The sequence below is a fragment of the Falco peregrinus genome, chromosome 1, assembly GCF_023634155.1.
Source record: "Falco peregrinus isolate bFalPer1 chromosome 1, bFalPer1.pri, whole genome shotgun sequence".
Taxonomy (NCBI): domain Eukaryota; kingdom Metazoa; phylum Chordata; class Aves; order Falconiformes; family Falconidae; genus Falco; species Falco peregrinus.
In genome coordinates, this window is record NC_073721.1 from 129,494,133 (window position 1) to 129,515,861 (window position 21,729).

The 21,729-nt window shown below is 48.2% G+C and overlaps 1 long non-coding RNA gene across 1 annotated transcript in view; it reads right to left on the reverse strand.

Annotated features, from left to right (window-relative positions):
- Positions 1–287: 287 nt before the first annotated feature.
- LOC114010832 (uncharacterized) overlaps positions 288–21,729 on the reverse strand; it is a 75,649-nt gene continuing 54,207 nt past the window's right edge. The window contains exons 6-9 of the long non-coding RNA XR_003552505.2: positions 19,688–19,809; positions 8,092–8,168; positions 1,944–2,046; positions 288–1,337 (exon numbers count right to left, since the gene is read on the reverse strand). This is a non-coding gene — a long non-coding RNA (uncharacterized LOC114010832). The remainder of the gene's footprint in view (positions 1,338–1,943; positions 2,047–8,091; positions 8,169–19,687; positions 19,810–21,729) is intronic.

Below are 21,729 nucleotides of genomic sequence, written 5' to 3' on the forward strand. Positions count from 1 at the left end.
AGAGAACTAGGTGGAATGACGAGTTTAGCTGTTTTTCAGAAGGTGATCTTTAATGCACCTTCTGGGAGAAATTATATAGGCAGTTAGACTAAACATGGCTGGTTTAGCCCCTAGATTACTAGACTGGAGTCTAGCTCTTGCAGAAACTGTTGGAAGCAGGCATTTCTCTGTATTTGATGGAACGGAGGAAGCACTGGAAAGGCTCGGGTGGCCTGAAACACTTTTCCTAGCTGCCTTGAACTCCACGCTGAGCTCAGGGGGATACTTCCACTGCTTAAGCTTTACATACTGTAAGTTATATGACTGTCTCTTCCCAAATTAAGCAAACACAGATTCCCTCCTGCTGAGCTGAAAATCTCAGTATCAGTTTCTCCAGTCCTCACCAAATCCTCACCAGTCTGGCTCTGGAGAAAATGCATAAAGAGTGCCTGTCTGCCCCGAGTTACAGCTGGGGAGCTGTGCAGATATCAGTGAGGTTTCAGGGTGTAACAGAGCAGAAACCAGCTCAGCATGCTCATCTTCTCAAGCTAAGTCTGTCCTTCTGTTTCGATAGATTAGCTCTTCGTCTGCATTTCCCCTTGCACAGTGATGCCAGCCTGGCCACGGCAACAGTGAGCAGCAAACAGCGGGAGGCCCCGCTTCATCCAACACCAACTCCCAGATCTCTAACAGTGGCGGCTTTTGTTCTGGTTCCTGTCTGATCTCTCCAGCCCTGTCTTACAGTGCTCTACATTCCTCCTTCAGGGCCTCCTCCTAAAGTAACTCCATAAAATAGCACACTACTTTTCTATTTCAAATCCAGACCTGGCATCTGAGCAAAAATAAAAAGTGATCAATCACCACACTGACACAGGAGGGTCTTTTTTCCATCTCCCTTGATTTTGCAAGGTGAACTGTCAGAAGTGAAAATTCATCTTCTGTTTGAATATGTAGGGAACAGATAGACTTGGGCAGTGTGATACAAGGAGTGTATTTTCTAGATAAAAAAATGAATGCATTGCAGAGAATAAACTGATAAAGCTAATCTTACCTGTACATCTTCCTGCCAAACTTGGGCTGGAAACTCATCACAGCTAGGAGGTGAACTTCACGTCCCACCACTCTCATCTGATGCTGTGCCTCACACAGCACACCATCTCTTGGCTCCTAAATCCAAAGATGTCAGCGGGAGCCAGGCAACTTCTCCACTTGCAGACTGGATCCTGGGTGGAGTTTACCAGATGCCACTTTTCTTGGTGGATTCAAAATCTGTCCAGACAGTGTGATCCCTTCCCCCAGGAGCAACAGAGATGCTAATCATGAAACAAGCAACTTCCCGATGGCAAAATATTGCTTCCCTGGAACAAAAGCACTTCAGAGTGAACAGTTATAAAAACAATAAAACAGGCTGTGCATGTTCAGATTAACTTTCATTAGCTGCTTCCGGGAATGAGAGGCCAGTCTGACCAGCTTCCTGCTGGCTCTTCTACAGCTGTACTGTCATTTGTTTTGGAGCAGGACAGCCCTTTTGCCATGACTCTCCTGACCTTCCCCACTTAGAACATTTAGGTCCACGTTGCAGAACTGGATTCCTTTTAGACAAAACTAAACAACAAGATGAGCTCCAGAGACCCACACAACATGTCCCAGCCACTACTGAATCCTCCACATCAGACCTATCCAAAGTAAATCTCCCAAAACGCATATGGGGGACCAGCACCACAAGTTTCACTCTCCAGACCTGCGCCTACCATGTCTTGCTGTTTCCCAGTGCTGGTGTAACCGCTAGGAAGCCTCTGCCCCCTGCTCCCTGCAAGGCCTCACGACGCTTCCCCGAGAGCCCTTTGCAGTGCACAGCCCCTCTGCAAGAATTAGCCAAAATTTGCCCCATTCCACTCTGTTCTGGTTTAGCCAAAGAAGAGTTCCTCTATCAGGAGACAGGAGGTGGTACGCTCGGAGCTCACCTCTTACCCTGTTGTCTTGTGAATGCAGCCTTGAGAGGGCTTTTCCCTGGAAGCCTGGCTTGGCCTGGCGAACCCTCGGGCTCCTCTAACTCGGTGGCAGGCTCTGAATGAAAAAAAAGCCAGGGCTGAGGTTCGGGTAGGGAACCATACGTCCTCACGCTAGAGACACTGAAGGAAACAGAAGGTCAGGTGAATTCCCATAAAGAAATTAGCAGGATCGTTAAGGATTAATAAAGACTTCTGCATTTGATAAGTTGTTGTAGTGTTAACTTCCTGCAACAGTTTTTTTTTCTTACCTGTTGTGCATATGACCAAATTCTTTGCAAATCACCTCTGGTACGTTACCTGACATGCTCAGATGACAGCTTGTTTAAGACATGTTCATTCCCTAGTTATTTTCCAATTAGCATGTAGCTGTGGTGTGATGAGTAATCTTGTACAGAGAGAGGGAACCTTAATTTGCCTGCCCTTAAAACAGGTTACTATGATTTCTAATGAGTGTCAAACAATTGCAAATCCTAACCAACCAAAATAAAAGGTAACTGGCTAGTGTCAAATCTAATTTCACTAAACAATGGTATCATTAAATTCTCCTGCTATGGTTGATTTTCAGCTGGCAGTAAGAATGAGTTATATCTGCTACACAGGGATTTCAGATTTCTTCTTCAGTTCTATCTTAGATTTATTTAACAGATTTATTTTGTGGTTTACATTTTAATATTTTTGCCCTTCTGTTAATGATAACAGCTGTCTGAAGATTTGCAGTTCAGCTTCTCAATGGTGAAGAAATTAGGCAAGTGGCATGTGGGTATGCTGTAAGCGTAACTGGCCGCCTTTAAGCAGCTATGCTAACTCTGAAATACGGTGTTCGCTACCCCAGAAGATTGCTCCTGTTGCAGAAATCTCAATCCAAAAGCATCACTTTTCTCCCAGAAATGAACGCTGCTTCAGAAGCTGATTTAAATCAGAAACCAAAATAGAGGAAAAACCACTCTCCTGTTATTTTCACTCTTCCCCTATTCAGAGTCTCGTGTGACAAATCAGCCACTAGTTATAGTACATCTTCCAAAGACTGAACATTTTTTTCACAGAGTGGCAGAAAGAGGAGTGAATGTAATACCGTCACTGGAGTAGCGCAGTCGTCACATCACTCTTAAAAATTGGTAGAAAAGCTGCCGGGGAGCATCGCACATTGCCTGCCGGACAGCTCAGCCGTCTGGCGCCTGACGGGAGCGGGAGGAAGCCAAGGAAGTGCCTTTCTTGCCTGGACTGGCAAGATGTTGCCCAGACGTTGTGTAATGAAGAGTACCTAAACCCAGGAGCCCAGACGAAGGTGAAGTTCGGTAGCTCAGATGACAGGTATGATAAGAGCAGTGTTCACACAGCTACCGGGGCTAGGACACAGCTATGCTTCGGCATTGCTGTGTGCTGTGACAGGGCAGGGGCTAGAAGCATGGCCTCTGCTCCAGCCAGCTCTTCATCAACAAAGAGTGCGGGCACGCCACTGTGTGCGGACACGCAAGGCCAGGAACGCGCTGTTCCCAGCCAGCTCCCCCTCCCTCCACCGCAGCTATCAGGAACAGGGGAGTCCTGACTCACAGACACAAATACAAGCTCTCTCAGATATAACTGCTACAACAGCTACACACAGAATATCTATTTTATATACTATAATAAAACATGGTCAAACAGAATATATAATACTTGATACACTATAACAAAACATGACCACTCCCAGTAATTTTTATCAAACACTGCTGTGCAAATGTTTATGGTGAGAGTGTACTAAGGACTCAACGAACTAAAAATGAAGGAAAAATACCTCCCTGCCATCCTGCTGTGATTCCTCTCAACCCCATACCTCCACACATCTTACGGGGCAAACCTCCCCATCTCCACTGAAAAGGCTTCAGCTGGTACCTCCAGTTCTTGGCCGCAGGTGCTGCAACTGCCACGGAGCACCATGGTCCAGTTGAGATCCTAGTGCAGTTCTGAGTCTCCTTACATAATTTAGCAAGATTATACTGCCAAAAAAGCAATTTCTCTGTGAGGAAAGACCAGTAAGTCTTGCCTGATCCCTCTAGCTCTGCATCATCTGCAAATTTAATGATCCTACGTGCTGTGGCGTTGCATAAATCTTTAATAAAAATATTAAAGAGCCCTGGCAGAGGATCTGCTGCTCAGTCACCTCCTCATTGACACTCACCCTTAGCTTCAAGCCATGACTCTGCCTTCTTGCCCATATTTTACCCTTTTCAGTAATAGATTATTTTAGCCTACATTTAGGGAGTTTGTACTACAATCCATCATGCAAAATTTTCTTAAAACCTTCTGGGCACCCAGATAGATGCATACTATCTAGACTGATAGTTATTTCATTAGCATAAGTGATCAAATGAGTCTGACATCATTTACCTGCAATGTATCCATCCATTAAATTTATTCTTTCTAAAAAAAAACATTTGCAAACTAACTGTAAATGAAGATTTCATAGGAACAACGCTCATCTTGAATCTTTGCCTCCTGTTGTTACTTCTGTTGTGATGGATCACGCCCATTTTTGTGCCACTTTGAGAAGGGGCCAGACTAAAAGAGAGCCAGAGGGTACAGGAACAAGCATAGGGGCAAAAGAATTAACCCTCCAGAGAGGGCTGCTGCAGACAAGGGCACTTGACTCCTTTGACAGAGAGACACAGCACAAGGAATTAAGCCTGGCACGAGACACTCAAAATAGGATTTCATCTGATCTGATTTTCTATGGAACCTGATGAAGCACCTTGGGTAAGAGAGTGAGTGGAGCAGGAGCAGTAATGTCTGTCTTGGCAGCTTCCAACCACAGACAGCATCACTACCTTCTACATCTAATAAATCTACTTCAAAAAAGTCAACTAAAAAAAGCTGTTGCATGGCCAAACTATCCTCACCAAAGGAAGAATGTACTGACATGTAACCTAAATCCTTCCCACCACAATGCAAATCCATTATTTCTCATCCTACCCCAGCCTGACAGGAGAGTCGGGTCCAGTGAAGCTGTTTTCGGAGACCAGGCAGAAAGACCTGTTGTTCTTCCCTCAGGGCAACCGAGAGCTTTCTCTCAAACGGAACGCTGCATTTCCCTCGCTCCACTGTCTGGTTGGGACCTGCACACTGGACAGACATTACAATCACGGTGAGAGATCTTTCTCCAGTGAAACAGGGCTTTGGGGGAATTTGCTAGCTTGGGGTTTTGGGCAGGAAAGATTGCCTTGCAAGAACAAAGCTGAAGTCCAGAGAACTAAAGTCCACCAATGTATTCAGTCAAAACATGTTTTCTTTATTTTTCATGACCACCCTGCCCCAGCCCACAGCTGTCAGCTCCCTGCCTCTTCCAGGTACCTCCTCTCCCGACCTGCAGAGAAGCCCAGGAGGCCTCCTCAGTTACTCTGGGTATGTAAAATGGCTTCTTACAGTTTCTTTACCCACCATGACAGCTTGTAGACACTAATGTCCTTCCATATAGGATTTGCCCACATCTGAATGCAGTTGGCAAACCTCAAGGAGCAGCCAAATCCTGCAAGGACTGGTGCTGACACCCTGCACAGGTGCTGCACTGGGGGCCTGGGGTCCATCCCAGCTCTGCTACTGTCCTCTTGTGCCACCTTTAGGCATGTCACCTTCCCCTCGGGGCCAGCTTCCCCTCCCACCTCCAGTCTGACTTGTATGTTTAAACCCTGAACTCTTCAGAGCAGAGACCAGCTCCTGTATTTCCCAGGATCCACCATGCAAAGCCATCGAAATCCACTTCCCAACTCTTCTTGCTAAAGGAGAGAACTGTCCTTCATTTTCCTGTTGGCTAAACATTCAGTAGAGGTTTTTCACATGGGATTTAAAGACTGCACAGGACACGACTTGGGAACTCCCCGCATAACACCTGTAAGTTAATTTTTGTCTAGGGAAGCACTCTTGCATAGAAGGATGCTTACAAAGGTCCACTCCACAGGCAGGCTACTGGGTAAGCTGCCTGTTACCAGCTGAATAATTAAATTACATTTTTAATTTTGACTGTGCTCTTCAACACAGCGAAGCTATGTGCAACATCCTGCTGAGGGCAAAGTGAGTCGAGTAGTTATTAAATGGTCACAGTTAAAAGGTAGAACAAAGGTCCAGTCATTAAAGCACGCACAGAACACCAAGCCTTTTCCACTATACAGTAATCCTCTGCAACGCTTCCCTACCACTTGGTGTGATAAAATAATATAGCCAGAAATGATATTTTTTTCCTTCTACGTATATTCTCGTTTGGTTTCTCATGGAAAGAAGTTTTCAAGCTCTTACGGGTTTGTCTATTGTGTTTAAAAAGAAATAAAAGTTAATGGTGACAGTCACCAAGGTGTTTCAAGCCTTCTGTGTTGGACCAGTCAATCAAGGGGATAAGATGTGTCCTTGGGGAAGAGCAGGTACCAGTGCAGCTTCATCCTGAGCCAGCCAGGGGCCTCGATTCAGCAAAACCCTCCAGTGTGCAACCAAAGCTGAAACACATACTTAAGCACCATTTACTTAAAAAAGTTTTAAGCACATATTTAAAATAAGCAGAGGCTTTGATAACTTGGGACCTCAGTCATATCTAAGGATCTCTAGGAAATAAAGAGGTACTGCCTATGTTCAAGGTATGTGTCCAAGCACAGGATACACGTCACTCCATGTAAACCCCTCAATTAGCACATAATCTGTAGACTACCAGGAAATCTTAAGTCTTTTCTCAATCAGCACCATCAAAGTCGTGACAGTGCTGCAGAAACCATTCTCCTTGAATTATGTGTGATCATTCAAGCTAACCATGTACTGTACAATTAGTAAGAAAAATGAATAAAGTAACTTGCATTTAACAAATAGTACTGCCATTCTGATTGCAATTCAGTATTCAGTCACCATAAAATACATTCTGTATTTTGAGATTTTTTCCAGGCTTTTCAAACATAAAGTCTGATGCCCTTGCAGAGATTTGAGGGTCAGCAGCAACCAGGTAGCTTATCGGGTAGACTGACCTCTGGAGCAGGTTCCTAGCTGGATTAAGCACAGCTGTGCACTACTGTGAATAGAGAAAAACAAACAAAAAAATAATGGGGAAAATGATAGCCTTTCTCTCATTTGACAGAGATCTTGCTTTTCCCTCTTTTTTTTCCTTGCACATTTTCATAGTTTCGTAGACAGGTAATTACATGTCTGATGTAAAGACCAACCTTCATAGTTCATGCTTCAGAGCTGACAGAATTTGGTTGCAGCTTTATCACAGTAATCACAGATTCAGTAGAAATGCAGCTGGGATGCAGCTGGGCCGGAGGGGGAAGAAGAGCTCACTTGACCACCTCTTTGAGGTTTTCAAATGGGAGACCTGGAATCAGACATGGAATTACTGCCCTTAACTTTAGCTTCCTCCTCTAAGCATGGGAGAGAGACCTGAAGTAATGCAGAGCTGGGCTAAGCTCTCACAACATGACAGGGTTGCAAGGCCACCCCAGCTCACTCTCAGGAGCGGGTTAGCACACCTGAGCAGAACTGCACCCAAGCCAGTCAATCTGTTCTCTCAGAAAGGCTAATTAAGTGGGGTGAACCGAGGCAGTCCTAAACTTGAGGCAGTTTTCTACCAGCCAACTCAGCATCTCAGCTCTGCAGTTCTGGCAGTTCCATTCCGACAGCAGCAATGGCAGAGCCAGCTCAATCTGCCTGTTGTCCCTGCCCAGGCATGCCCCTCATCTCCCACAGAGCCCTACAGCTACCCTCGCTTGGACTGAAAAACTTAAACCAGCTAATGGCTGGTAGCCATGTGGACTAGTGAGCACATGTCATTTGTGGAGGACAGGAGCAAGAAACATCTCTCTGAATTTATGGCATCATAGCCCAATCTTGCAGCTTCCTCTGAAGCATGGGGTGGACTCTGCTGGGGAAGAGAGGTGAGGACGCTGGTGTAGAAGGACTACATGGACATTTTCATAAGGACACTGGCCCAGAGGCTCTGCTCCACTGTCACTAGCTGGTCTGGGGAGGCCAGACTCAGCGGAACACTGCCAAAGGCTGCCAAGATCAGGTGTAAATGAACAAATGAAACAACGAGAGAAATAAGCAGGAGTGAAGTGAACAAACATTTGGTTTAACAGCAGCTTCCACTCACCTGGCACAGGATCTTGTTAAAACATCTTTATCTCGTCACCAGCACTGCTTGGCAACAGCACCATGCCATCCATAGGCCTGTAGGGCAAATCAACCTTTTTGTAAGATGTGAAGAAAAAAGAAAGGGCGGAAACAGCTTTGCTGGTTTTCTAGTAGAGAAAGCCGATCTCCCATGTACAGAACCCAGTGTTAAAGACTGGATACGAAAAGAGTCCTGAAATCACCATCAAACATTTCCCTGTCTAACACACGCTTGTTCCTGAGTTCTTCAGTCATTATTTCTACAGGGTTGTGCCTGAAAGCACCTCTTTCTGACACATACGCTCACAGAATGACACGTATCCAAAACTGCTCCTGAGAAGCTCCAGCACTGGAGACTCTCACTCGCCAGCCCAGGAAATTTGCTCCCACTATTACTATTCCTACAACCTTCCTGTGACGATACTGAACATCCCTTGTTGTACATTAAGTCCATTCTTGCCCTCCCATTACCTTGCAAATATGCATAACAGATCTGACCCTCCCTCTCTGCCAGAGCATGACCAGGTGTATCTCCGTTGTCTCTTGCCCCAACGCTGCCAGTTCCTTCAGCCTGCTCCCTGGGCAAGCGTTCTCTAGATTTATGATCACTCTGGTCTGCTGCTCATCTCTCCTCGGTATGTGCCCCTCCTATCTTCCCACTGGGCTTTGCCTACACTCACAATCAGAGATGGTTTTACATATCTTGCAGGTGCAATTTCTATTTCATAGAGGGGGTAAGACATGAAAAGATCTGGTCAATCAGAGATCTGGGAAAAACCCACAAGAGTCGTACCTCTGCTCAAACCACAAGCCTAGACCCACTCAGAGAGTAACAGTCTAAACTACACTTTGGACAAGAAGATAAAATCAGGAGTATCACAACTAAATTGGGATGTCTGGTCCCTTTAGCCATGTCACAACTGTGCTCTGCTGGTGCTATTGAACTCCCTTAAGCTGCCCTTTAGCAGCACGTCCCTTTCTAAAGCTGCCAGCGCCTTTGTTCTGCTCAAGAATAGCTGCCCGCTCGTGCACACAGAGGCAGGGGAAGGTTGGACACTGTGTGTTGCATTGTACTGTCAGGCTAAATAGAAGCTGATGGGATAATAATTAATTGCAGTCTCCCTGTAATAAAAGACAAGACAAAGCAAGAGATATAAATAAAATCATCAAAGGAACACACAGAATAGGAGCTGTGTCTGCATTTTGTGGGCAATTTACAAGCCAAAGGAAGGTTGGGAATCCAAGGACTGAAAAGCAATAAAAATCTATGGAGCCCTCACAAAATGGTGACAGCATCTCACTGATCTGTCTTGTTACCAGGCAGAGGTATAAATTCACTCAACACCTTTGTTGTTTAAGGAGCTGCAAAGGGAAGAAAAAAAAAAAAAAGGCTTGAAGTGTGAGTGACCCACCGCTCACTCAGACCCGAACAGCAGGGAGGTGCCCTCGGAGAGAACAGAGGAGACAGAATGGACAGAAGGCACCCAGCTCTGCTGTGAGGGCAACAGGCTGCCAGCAAGTGCCGCCAGCCTGAAAATATGGTCTGGAGAGCTCTGGGCAGCCAGGAACGCTTTCATGGAGACGTTTTTAACTGTCTTTGTACCAGGAGGGCTCCTTTCCTTATGGCCCACACAAAAGCAAACCCTGCCCTGACCTATAATTTGCCAAACCCCAGCTGCCTGTCCCTGCTCTCTGGCTGTTGTCATGACCATCACCTTCCAGCTTGGGGGAAGGAGCGGTGGTGAGGCAGAGGCAGAGCTGGGAGCCCCCTGCGCACCCCAGCCTCCCGAGCAGCTGCGACCTGGGGACACAGCAGGGGACACGGGGGATCCTCCCCTGCTCCCTCTCCACGGGGCTGTGGGAGAGGAAAATGGATATAAATGAGGGGGGATAGGAAGAGCGGGTGGGAATCAACTCCTATTCAATGCCCAGTTTGCACTCAAGTCAGATAAACAGGTGCCTACTCTCACAGCAACAGCCAGTTACACGGCACACCCCTCTGCGCGGCAGCCTGCCCGGCTCCGGGAGCATCGCATTCAGCTCCCCTCAAGGGCAGAAGAGCTGAAAGAAAATTATCGGGTGCTCTCATGAAGAGACACAGCCCTCAGACATATGGGCCAAACTGCTGCTGGTACAGGCCGCTTCTCCTGGGAAATGGGCCATTATACATTCAGCTCATCTCCACATCACCATTATCCCACCACAGAGATACAGAGACTTCCCTCATTCATTCCCTATGTGAATGGAGAGGCTAGAAAGAGAGGGAAAGCAATGAGGCACATTCCCTGCCTCTATGGTAAAAAATTTTTCTTTTTAAGTGTATACATCAGGGACAAGCTGGAAGCACAGATCCCAAACCCCAGCCCCATTCTGGGCTTTGTTTTGTGGGTATTTTTTCTCACCCTCTCTTTTCAGAATTCTCCTTTCAGAATTTTCTTCTCTGGTTAAATGAAGCCAAGGCAAAGAAAGAGCAACTAATTAAAATGAACTATTGCACAATATACCCCCCAGAGGCAAACACAACCTTCTTCCCCAAAAGAACAAACAAGCCCTCAGCTAAACAATAACTTCCTTAATGCAGCCGGCAACGTCTTTCTTCCACCTGTTACCTAAACAACGAACAGAGCAACGAAGAGGAAAAAAGTCACCTCCTTTTCCCCACGCCTGCCTTGCCAGAACTTTCCATCTCTGCAGAGCAGCGGTGCCAGCCAGGAAGGGGTCACCTCCTCCCCCCCTTGCAGGGCTCTGCCTCGCACCGGGCGGTGTCTGTCAGCAGGAGCTGGGGGCCTGGGGGTGGTCACCAGGGACAGGGGACCATTACAGATCACTCCCTGCCTTGTGTCTCCTTGCAGACCAGGCTGGTTGGGAAGAAGAAGTGACATGGCCCTAGCTAGCCCACAGGCAGCAGAGCTCTTGCCAGCCCAGGAGCTCTGGTCTGCCAGGAGGGCTACAACCTGCACCCGTGCTTCTGTGCAGGCCACAGGACCCCTGCGGGGCTGGCTGCCTTTAGGGACAAAGTCTGGGATCTGAAAGGAGGAGCTGGGGCTGTCTGAGCTAAGGGTCAGCTACAGCTCACCCGTCTTCGGGTGATCAGCTCTCCCTGTGCTCCAGCCAGTGGGCGAGGAGAGCCCAGCGTGTGCAGATGGAGCAGCTCTCCCTTCCTAGCGGTGGGGGTGAGCCAAGGATGTGGAGGCGCGATGCTCAGCAGTGCAGTATCCCCCAGCTGGCTCAAGAGAACTGAAAATGGACAAATGTTTCTATCACCAAAAAGGCCCGAGAAGGCTCCTGTCACCCTGCAGGTAACCTGCACTTACTGCTTAAGTTCAGCACGTCTCAGGCCACAGAGCCAGAGTGTAGCTAATGCGCTGCATGGGAGAAAGAGACAGTGAGTTAATGTATGCCCTCGACTTCAAGCAAGTTGAGAGCTGCTCCAGAGAGTAGGAGAGATCTGGAAAACACCCAGATGTTTGTGGGGGCTGCTACCAGATCCTCCCTCTAGTTTGCAAGCAAGCCTGCGGGTAGGGAGAAGGGATGTAGGCTCCCAGCCGCTGCCAAGGGAAGGGTGTACTGCAGGGCAAATGAGCAGGGAAACCACAGCTCAGCTGAAGCTGTGCCAGCTCTGGCTGGGACTGCTTCTCATGCCTTGTCACCGTCCCACTCCATGAGACCACCCTTGTGCAGATCTGCCAGCTGGGGTACGCTTCCCATCACCCCCCAATCCAGTTCGGTCAGGATGAGCTGTCTTTTTCCATAGTCTGAACGTGTACAAACACTCTGTATCTGCCTCCTTGTCCCTCCATGGAAGGGATGGATGTATCAGGATAATATGTGATTACCAGGCATATGGCTGGTGTTTCACATTTCACATCCACGGTCCCCACAGGTTTCAGAAGACAGCCACAGCCCAGCTCACTCCTCACAAGCACTCCCAATCCAGACCTGTGTCAAACATAACTTAGCCCAGGACATTTTTAGAGGGATTCACCTAGTACTCTTTAGGGCGGTCTTGTAGTGCCAGATTACACAACAGAGCTGCAGGACAAAGGCATCCTGGACCCATAAAGTCACTGGAGATTGCAGCTTGATGAGGAAGGTTGGGACAATCCTTATTTCCTCACCCCAGGAGTCCTCAAGTCTGAGTTCACTCTCTGATTCATGAAACGCATCAGGAATCTTGGAAGCGGCGAAGAGCATTTGGCCCAGGTCTCTGGCACCTGACAGCCCCCAAAATGATGTGCAGCCTGCTCTCTGCCCTAGGAGGGTACGGGCCTGCTCCAAGCAGCCCCCCAGCTCTGACACCAGCCATGTGTAGCAGCACTCGGCTAGGAACAGAGCCTCCTCGCCCAAGAGGGACAAGGTCCAAAAGCCTCTTCCGTCCAGTGCACAGTCCTGGTTGTGATCTCTGACCTGAAAATCAACATTCTTCCTAAGGTTAATGCACAAACCCTGGGGCTCACCCGCCAAAACCCCCACTAACCTCATCCTTTCATGCCAGCTACAGTCGACTGGATGGACAGAAGTGCCCACTGAGGCTGGGAGTGTCACGGGGCAACTGTTGTGACCACAGGGCATGCATGGTAAAGCTGACTCCTGCGAAAGATCAGATCCCCGACGTCAGCACATTCAGAATAAAAAGATCCTGTCAGCAGGGCTTCCACACAAATCTGTTCTACTTTGTGCTGTACAGAACAGAAGCACAAACAGTTACTTACCTGAGCTGCAGGAAGAGACCCGACAGCAGAGGGACAGTAACCTTTAGCTGAAATATAGTAACTTAAAAAACCCCAAAATTCTAAAGATGGAACAGATGCTCATCTATCACATCTTCAGCTGGAAGAGATCCCCTTCCTACTAGCAGCCTGGGTTTTTTTTTTACCTGCATCCAGGCAACAGGGACCATGTTCACTGATACAGTCATTATTACACACACCGCTATGACCTGCTCGAGATAATTCCTGCTCATGGGCAGTGGAGAAGGAAAGCAACGGTATTTGGAACAGCTCCTGTTCAATTGTCTGGAAGGTGATTGAACGCTGTAGTGCTCAGATCCATACTGGCAGTCAGGCAGGAACAGGTCAGAGGTGACAGAGAGGATTGTGCCATGTGAATATAGAATTTAAAGAGTAATATCTCACTGTGATCCCATGTAAAGCCCCTTGTGCAGTGTGAGCAGTAGGAACAGGTCCGAAGGGAAGCTGTCTGTGCTGTGCTGCCACCCACAGCAGCATCCAGAAAGGAGATGATTTGGTCCCAAGCTTAGAAACTACTCCAGCCTTTGCACAGGAGGAGGGAAAGGGTGCAGGCATCTCCTCTGCCCACCCTGAACATGGATCCCACACTATTGCTCCTTTGATCTCAGCTGCTGGCTTGCAGCCTCAGGTGGCTGAGCAGCCAGATGCAAGATAATGCCAGGACCTTGAACTCCTGCATTTATTGTATCTGAACCATCTTGCCTGCCATGCAATTTAGGAAATATGACAAAGATTCAACATGGGTGTGAGCATGCTCACACACAGAACCAAAAGCAGTTCAAGCTTTTTTATCAGTAAGTGATAACACCTGGACTTTGAGTATATATTCAGATTAGTTTAGTAATTAGTAGTCAATATCCTTGGCAACAGGACGTATGAAATGCAAGCAAGAGGCTCTTGTGATCTTCTGTCCTCATGCTCTTGGATCCTGGACTACATGGCACAAGGAACCAAGTGACTACAGCCACGGTAAGTGGCTGCTTCTGTCCCAGGAAGAATGCTGCAGTCCCGTCTTCGTGCTTTGCACTCCAAGATCTGCAGCCTTGTTAGAGGCTTGCTAGGATATTTGGAAGGAGGCACTTGGGTGAGACTCATGGATTTTGCATGAAAACAAAGGTCATGTCAGAGATCCTGTTGGATACGACATGCATACACATGGGGGCCCAGCCCACTCTGAAGGCTGGGCAGGTTCTTGAGCCTTGTGAGAAGCTGAAGAATACAAGAACTGGAGGCATTCAAACTGCTTGGGACAACTGCACCGCAGTGACAGGCTTGGGTTGGGCAGATGCTTCCAGCACGTGGTGCTCAAAGACACCAGTTCCCTGCCCCTCAGACTGCAACACACTTGTCTGCACCTGCAGACCCATCCAGGGAAAGAAGAGCCAGAGACAAAGCATACAGGATGGCCGTGATGATCTAATCAAGCTGTACTGCTAATGCTAAGAGGAAAGAAACGCTGTACCCTGTAGTTTATTTCTGCTTTGCTTTACTGTATGTGCCCTAAGAGAAAAACCAGACATCAGCCGCTCTCACTGCTGTAGGATTCTCAGAAAAGAAAACACTCCATCCAGCCAAGTTCCCAGCAGGCTGAGCTCCTGCAGACAAGTGTGCACTGGATCAGGACTGAGCAGGTATAGTAAAACTCTCCCTCCACTGGAGTTTTTACAGCACCCAAGGAGCTGCAGGCCTTATACTAATGCTCCACTTGACTTTCCAAGCTTTCTCCTTCACTCACGTCCTCTTGTGATTGATGCAGAGCTGAACGCCCCATTCCTACAGCAGCATGCAGAAGGCAAAAAGCCATTTTCTTGAACTTCCCCTTTCAGGTAGATCAGATTTACCTGCTGCAGCCACGAAGCAGCTCAGAGATAGCAACGGCATCCTAACAGGCTGTTCAAGGGCAGGATGGCAGAGAGCTGCTAAGTCCTGAGGGGACTTGTCAGCTTAAACTTTATCTGCTCGAGACCTGCAAGCCCTGAGCTAGTGCTTGCAGAGTGTCATGCTTGCAGAACAGCTCCAGCACTTCTACAGTAGTTTCTCTGTTTTTCACAGGAGTTTTCTTCCTTCACAAAGGTTTTGGTTTACAAGCATCTTCTTTCTTGTGAAGTCTCTGCTGCAGCGTGTCTGTGGTGCTGCTGAGCTGATGTGTGAACACGCCACATCTTCCTGGCCGTGGTCCTGTGAACTGGTTAAGGAAAACAGCCACATGCTCTGAACCCAAGGGAACCTCCAGGGTGGCAGGGTTGGACAAAACTCATCATACCAAGGCCTGGATGCTCCATAAACCTGGTGCATCATGGTGCGACCATGCAGCCACCTGAAACAGAGCTGCGTGGGAGGCACGGGACTGCCATCAAGAACTGTAGGAGCAGAGCTACTTGGTTTGCTCACTAAAAGATTGAAGTTGCACCAACTCTAAGGACCCTACTCCAGGGTCTAGGACAAACCTTTTATCAAGGCCGAACATGAGGATGACGGCCAGGGAGCCATGGCTCCAGCTCAGCAGTGCCGTTCTTCTCTGACTTGATCTTCATCCCTCAGCTGTACTGAAATGAAGTTTGTCCGAGACAAACGCGTACGGCACACAATGTCAGCTTCAGAGCAAGCTGTGAGGAAACAGATTGAGTTCTCTGTGCAAACCAAGACAAAACCATTCCTCGGTGGCTTCTCTTGCGGGACACTTCAAAGGCACCACGCATCCACAGTGCTGCTGCTGCCCTGGGGAAGTAGTCGTTGAATACCCTCCATGAATGAGAAGTAAAAATTAAGCAGTTAAATTTGGCAAGTGCATCACAATAAAGATCCGTGAATGCTCAGCTTCTTATTGAACCTAAGGCGGGCTGTTAATTCGTTATTCACTTCCCAGCCTGGAAGGAAAAGCATGTTATACCCGAGGGCCAGAACTGATGAACAGAGCCATAAATCAAGCAGTTTACAAGACCAGCAATTAGGAAACAAGCCGACAGAAGGGAGAACTCTGTCAGTAATAAAGCAGACACACCACAGGATCTGCTGTGTGCTCAAAGCAACTGGGGACACCCAGTCCTTCTCACACTCCCATCTCTAATTCTTCGAGTCATTTGCTGCCTTTTCCCTCTTCCTTCTACTTCCCTTTATTTCCTCTACCCCCCCTCCAGTTTCTCCTCTGTTCTCTTCCCCCTCTCTTCTGAAAACCCTGTTCTTCCAGAGAATGCAAGAACACACCTGCTGAGCAAATGGATTTACCAGCTGTTAGCGAGGAGCACCAGCAGCCACGGAACGACGGATACGCACAGCCCTGCGAGTGCAGGTGGTGCGGGGGGGAGCGGCACCCTGCTCCCCAGCCGAGGGGCTCCAGCAGTACCTCAGCAGCCCCTTGGTAGGGGGCAGCCCTGTAGGTCCCAGGACAGTGTTGCTGGGGGAGTAAGTGGCAATGGGCAGAGCTGCTCGAGTAAGGAAGGGCTGGGATGACTCTAACCACCTGCCTTCTGCCCTAGTCATCTCCTCCGATCTCTTGTCCAGCACCAGTCAGATCCAGCTCCTTCGACTTTGACAGCAACTCCCAGCACCCTTCCAACACCTCCTGCTTGATTTCTAGTTCCCTCTCCTTAGTCATCACTGCAAATCCTGTCCTTGCCTTCCTTACACACAATGATAGAATCACAGAATCATGATCTCCTGGAGCTGAGTCACCGGGTAGCCAAGCGGGTTTAGACACCCTTGCTGGTCCCAGTTCCATACGCAGCTCAGCACCACGTTGCCCTCATCCAGTCCCTCCCAGGAAGGCAGGCTGTGCCTGGGGCCCCCAACACTCATTTCTAGATGCTGTGTTGCTGTTGCTGCAGGGCTCCGTGCAGCTCAGGACACTGGCAAAGCCACTGTTCTCCGCATACCATGCAGGCACACGCACATGAAATCTGAGTGCAGGACATGGGTATTTAACCAGGCTCTCCCACTCTCTCACGTATTGAGAGAGTATTGAGCTGGAGGGCCAGCTCAGCACACTACCACCTCTCCAGGACACCATATATTTGGGAAATCACAGCCAGCAGTGATATATTTTGTCTACATTAGTCTTTGGCACCCGGTATGTGCATCAGTCTCCCTGCCACAAGAGGAGTATGGCTATTTATGAGCCTTATTTTTCCAAGGTAGGAGAGAGACCAGACACTCCTGCAGTCATCCCAAAATTGAATGGGTCCAGCTATGCCAAGAATTAAGTGTGTGATATTCCAGTGCAGCCTGGAGGAATCTTTTGTAAAGTCCACTCTGTGGAAACACTCCCTATTATCACCTCTCAAACACCTTCACAGCAGCAGAATCCTGGGGTAAAGGCAAAAGAAACAATATCAGCGGAGTTATGGAGCCCCACAGCACATGTTCAGCCTCCAGCACTCCCGCACGTCTCAGCTCACTACACCAACGCTTTCCATGAGGTGGAGTCTTCCAAAGTAACAAAACGACCTCAGCTGCCAAAGCCTTTTCCTTTCGACACTTATCCTCCCTAAAGCCAAGGGTGACTCTTGCACGACACTAAGCATAAGCACACCCTCTGGAAGAGCTGTGAGCTGCCCCTTGTGCAGGCAGGCACAGGCAGAGGTGACCCAGCAAAGGTCCCACCAGCCCCCTGCTGGGGAGGGCCTGAGGAATGTGGGTGCCCCGGGGTTCCCAAGCCAAGGCCACATGTCCCCAGTGACCACAGCCACTTCCCAGCCAGGCTGCTCTCTGCTCTGGCCCAAGGTGTGGGGCAGCAGGGTGAAGTCAGTTTGCCTTCAGCACATCAGAGGCAGGGCTGACAGTCACTTAAAGGGAGCAAAGTGCTGCCTTTGAATGAGCGTTACTCTAATGCCCTCCAGCTGCCTGCAGTTTTGATCTTGAATGGAGAGGCTAAAGATTTGTCTGGAAGAGTTGCTAGCCCACAACAGGAGGAAACATCTCCTCTAACCTTGAACACTGAGAGGCTAATAATCCGCCTCCCCCAGCGCCAGGGCAGGCAGGCTTTGATGAGCTCTTTGGCAAGTGCTGTAGGAAGAGGCTGCAATAGAAAGTTAACTAATTAGGTCGTTGCAGAGCAAAAGGAAATAAAGTAGAAATTTTTTCTCTGCAATGCAGAGTCCAGAGAAGGAGCAAACAGCCACATTGCTGGAGACCGGCTGCACTCCATGAGGAGCTGGGGAGTGGAATGGGTTTTAAGGTCTTGAGAAAAGCAAATCCCAGACACCAGGCCACAGCACAAAGCAAACTCAGCAGCGGGGGACTCCCTGGGAGAAGACAGGAAACCCTCTTCAAATGAAGGTTTTTCCTACCCAGATCTGGGCAATCCGCTGTGAGCAGTTACATTTTGCTTATCCAAGTTCCCTCCCAGGCCAGCCAGCCACAGCTTGCACAGCCAGCACGGCTGGACAGTTTCTGAACAACCGTGCCTCACCCCAGACATGCTGTTCTGTTTGATGACAGGTGAGATCCCAACTGGCTGCGTGTGTGGCTTGCAGAAGTGTGCCCTCAGGTATCCCAATCCACCATCTTGCAGTCCCCTGAATTCACAGAGCCATGCAAGGGGCACCCACAGCCAGCAGGCCCCTGTCAGAGAGCATCCGTGGAACTATGCTGCTGTTCACCACCTTGGAGCACTGAGCCCCGCAAAGATTTCATAGGTGGTCTTCTACTGCACCGTCAAAAGTTCCTTAGCTGTCCATGTTGTATAGTAAGGAAGAACATGAGAGAACAACAGCTGCTGGGACTTTGCCCTTGGGTTTATTTTTCCAGAAATGACACAGAGGCTTTCCATGGCATCAGGAGGGCTTTTGAGTGGTACTTGATGGAAATTCCAGCCCCTTGGCTCTGCCCCACTCTGGGAAGGTCAGAGCTCTACAATAAGCCATATGTTCAGTCTTGGCTTCCCCTCACAATGCCAAGACGTGTCTGCAAGGAATAAAGCCAGAGGGAAAGTTAACTGATGGCCACTGAAACAGAGCCTCTCCTTGGCTTTCACCCTAATTAACTATCAAGAGGCGGTGCCGGAAGGCCCCTGCATTGCCAATAAAGAATGTGGGGTTGGTAATTAATTAGTGGCCTATCGGGATCCCAGCACCTCTTGCCCACAGCCAAGCTCTATAGATTGATACAAAGGGGATTTAATGGAAACACAGTAGTTTCCCCATTATGGCCTTAAGCAAAATAGAAGTAGTTTTTGAAGGAACCTCATTTACAGTCCTCTCATATGAATGATGCTTGACACCTAACCCTGCAGGTACAGGATTATATTGGAGAGGAACCTGTCTGCAGAATACAGGAATAAGACAGAGAGCCCCTTAAGTAATTTGGTGAGCTATTTATGTTCACCATCCTCCATGCATAAGAAAACAGCAAGAGGAGAAGGAAGACAGAGAAAGGCCTTGCACATCGTTGTACAGCTGACAGCACTCCTGGAGCCTCGGACCTGGCAACTCATACCTCTGCCTAGAAAATGAGACAGCCCCACTAAACCATGACCCAAGCGTCAAGATGGCCTGTTTGGAGAGGGCAGGAAGGGGTTGGGATTGAGCAGGGCACAGGCATCTGGCCAGGGGCTCAGCTAGGATCTAGTCTGAAACCCCTCCAAGAAGCAGCTAGGGCTCCCAAATCACCTCTGATGTAACTAGCTTGAGTAACTAACCAGTGCAGTTATGTCAGTTAATCTTCCTGGTAATCCTAGATTTGCCACATACCCCATGTAATCTTGGCCAGGTAACTTAGCTTCTGTACGCCATTCCATCCTTCCATCCCAGCAGCTGCTCTCCCTTTCAGACAGGACTAGCAGAGGGCAATGGAAGTTTTCTCCTGTCAATGGGAATTAGACTTGGTTACCTTAGTTGTGGGTGATTCTTGCTTTCTGGCTAATAGACAGTTTTGCTGGGCTGGTAACCATGAGGCCAAATACCACAATTCCTTCCTGCAGTAGGAAGCTGGAGATGAAAGATGTCCAAGAGCTGGAACAGAGACAGCAAGCAAAAAATCAGGTGGTCAGGTGGTTCTTTTCACTGCTCATGTAGGGAGCAGTGATAATAGGTGACATCTAAGCACCAAGTTGTCAGGCCCAGGGAAAAGAGGAAGGTCAAAAAGGGCATTAGGAAATCACATCAAGGCAGTCTGAGATATCCTTAAAAGATGCTTAGAAGACAAGACAAGGAACAGCTGCCAGACGTCAAGGGATGATCTTTGTGGCTTGGGATGGAATAAGACTTTTCTAAGGGTACTGAGCGTCTGGCACCACATTATGAATACCCACTCTGCCCACATCCCACACTGTCACAGCACAGACAAAGCAGTCACCTGGCTGAGAACCAGGTATTCCCGGGTACGAGAGTCTGAGCTATCACAGTATCTCACTGGCAGCAGAAAGGAGCTAGAGCACGGGCTGACATACAAAGAGGAAGCCACTTGGACTTAAGTTCTCCCTATGAAGGGAAAAGATGCCCCATACACAGCCAAAAGGTGCCAGAATAACATAAACAATTTCCCTGGACCTTTTTATTCCCTTATTCTAAAAAGTTGAACAGGCCGCTTGCAGGTTATCACCTCCTGGTCTTCCTCCAGCTCTAGCCACTGTTCCTGCAGGCTTCACCCCTCTGTGTCGACTATGTTTATCCTATACAGCAAATATATCAGCATTAAGCCTGTTCCTTTCATCCACCAAATGCTATGCTTTCTTCACTGCTCTTACCCTCCAAGAAGTTCTACAGACCAAATCTTCCCTCTTGGACTCCCAGGCCGGGGTGAGCAAAGCAGTCTGATCAAAAGCTTGACTTAGCAACCAGGGATGCTGCTGCTCCTTCTGCGCAGCCCACTGTATTGCAACCCCTAAATGAGACCCCCTCACAGATGTTGCTGTACATCTTCTGCCCAAACTTTCAGTTGCCTCAACTTCCTAACAAGTTCTCTGGCTCATTAACCTTTCATTTTGCTTCTCTTCATCTCCTCTGTTCAAGCTGGAGCCTTTCCAGCTCCCTCTCCTGGCTTGATTTTCCTCTCCCTTGTCTTGCTCAGAGAGGTCTGCCATGCTTGCTCTTATATGTCTATTGGCAAGTTATAGCATCTTCCTGACACCATCAACTTCATGTTGGCTGCTCTCCCAGGTGGCCTCCATACTGGGAGCTATTGTAACCTCTCCTTTCAAATTCCTGTGATATTCCTTGTCCAAACAATCTCATCTTGAAAGGATCAGGATTTTCCTCTCCAAGAGACATCATTTTCACTCCTCTCAGTAGGCCCTCATTTTTCCACATAAAGCTGTCAGTTCCATGAAAATGTCAACTTAATGCTCAGAAACCATCAAGAAACAGATCAAGTGGTATGAATCATTTGGAAAGAAAAAAAAGAACAGAACAGAAAAATCTATGAATCATCCACACCTTGGATACTGCGTGCACTTGTGGTCCCTTCATCTCAAAAGGGGATATCAGAACTGAAACAGATTCTGAAAAGAGCACAACAGATGGTCAAAGACACAGAGCATAATTAAAAGCACAATTACTGAAGCACAATGAAGTAGGCTCAGACTCATTAGTGTGCAAGAGAAAAGGCTTGCGGGGAAAAAGTAGGGGTGTGAAGTCATTATCAGTCTGAAGGGGGGTTGGTGCTTCACCTTCTCTTCCAAAACAAGAGCTCAGGGCCACTGATGAAGCTAGGAAGAGGTAGACCTACCCTCCTTAAGACCAGGGAGACCATTCTCTCTCTCTGCTCTTGAAGCTGGTCATTGCTTCAAGTGTCTCAGGAACAGAGGACCGACCAGATTCATCTCTGCAATTCCCAGTATTTCATTACTCTCAGTCAAATGTCCTCTCTTTTCTCTTTCATATTAGGAAAAAAGCCCATCCCAATGTTCTCAGAAGCAAGTTGATTATACTAGT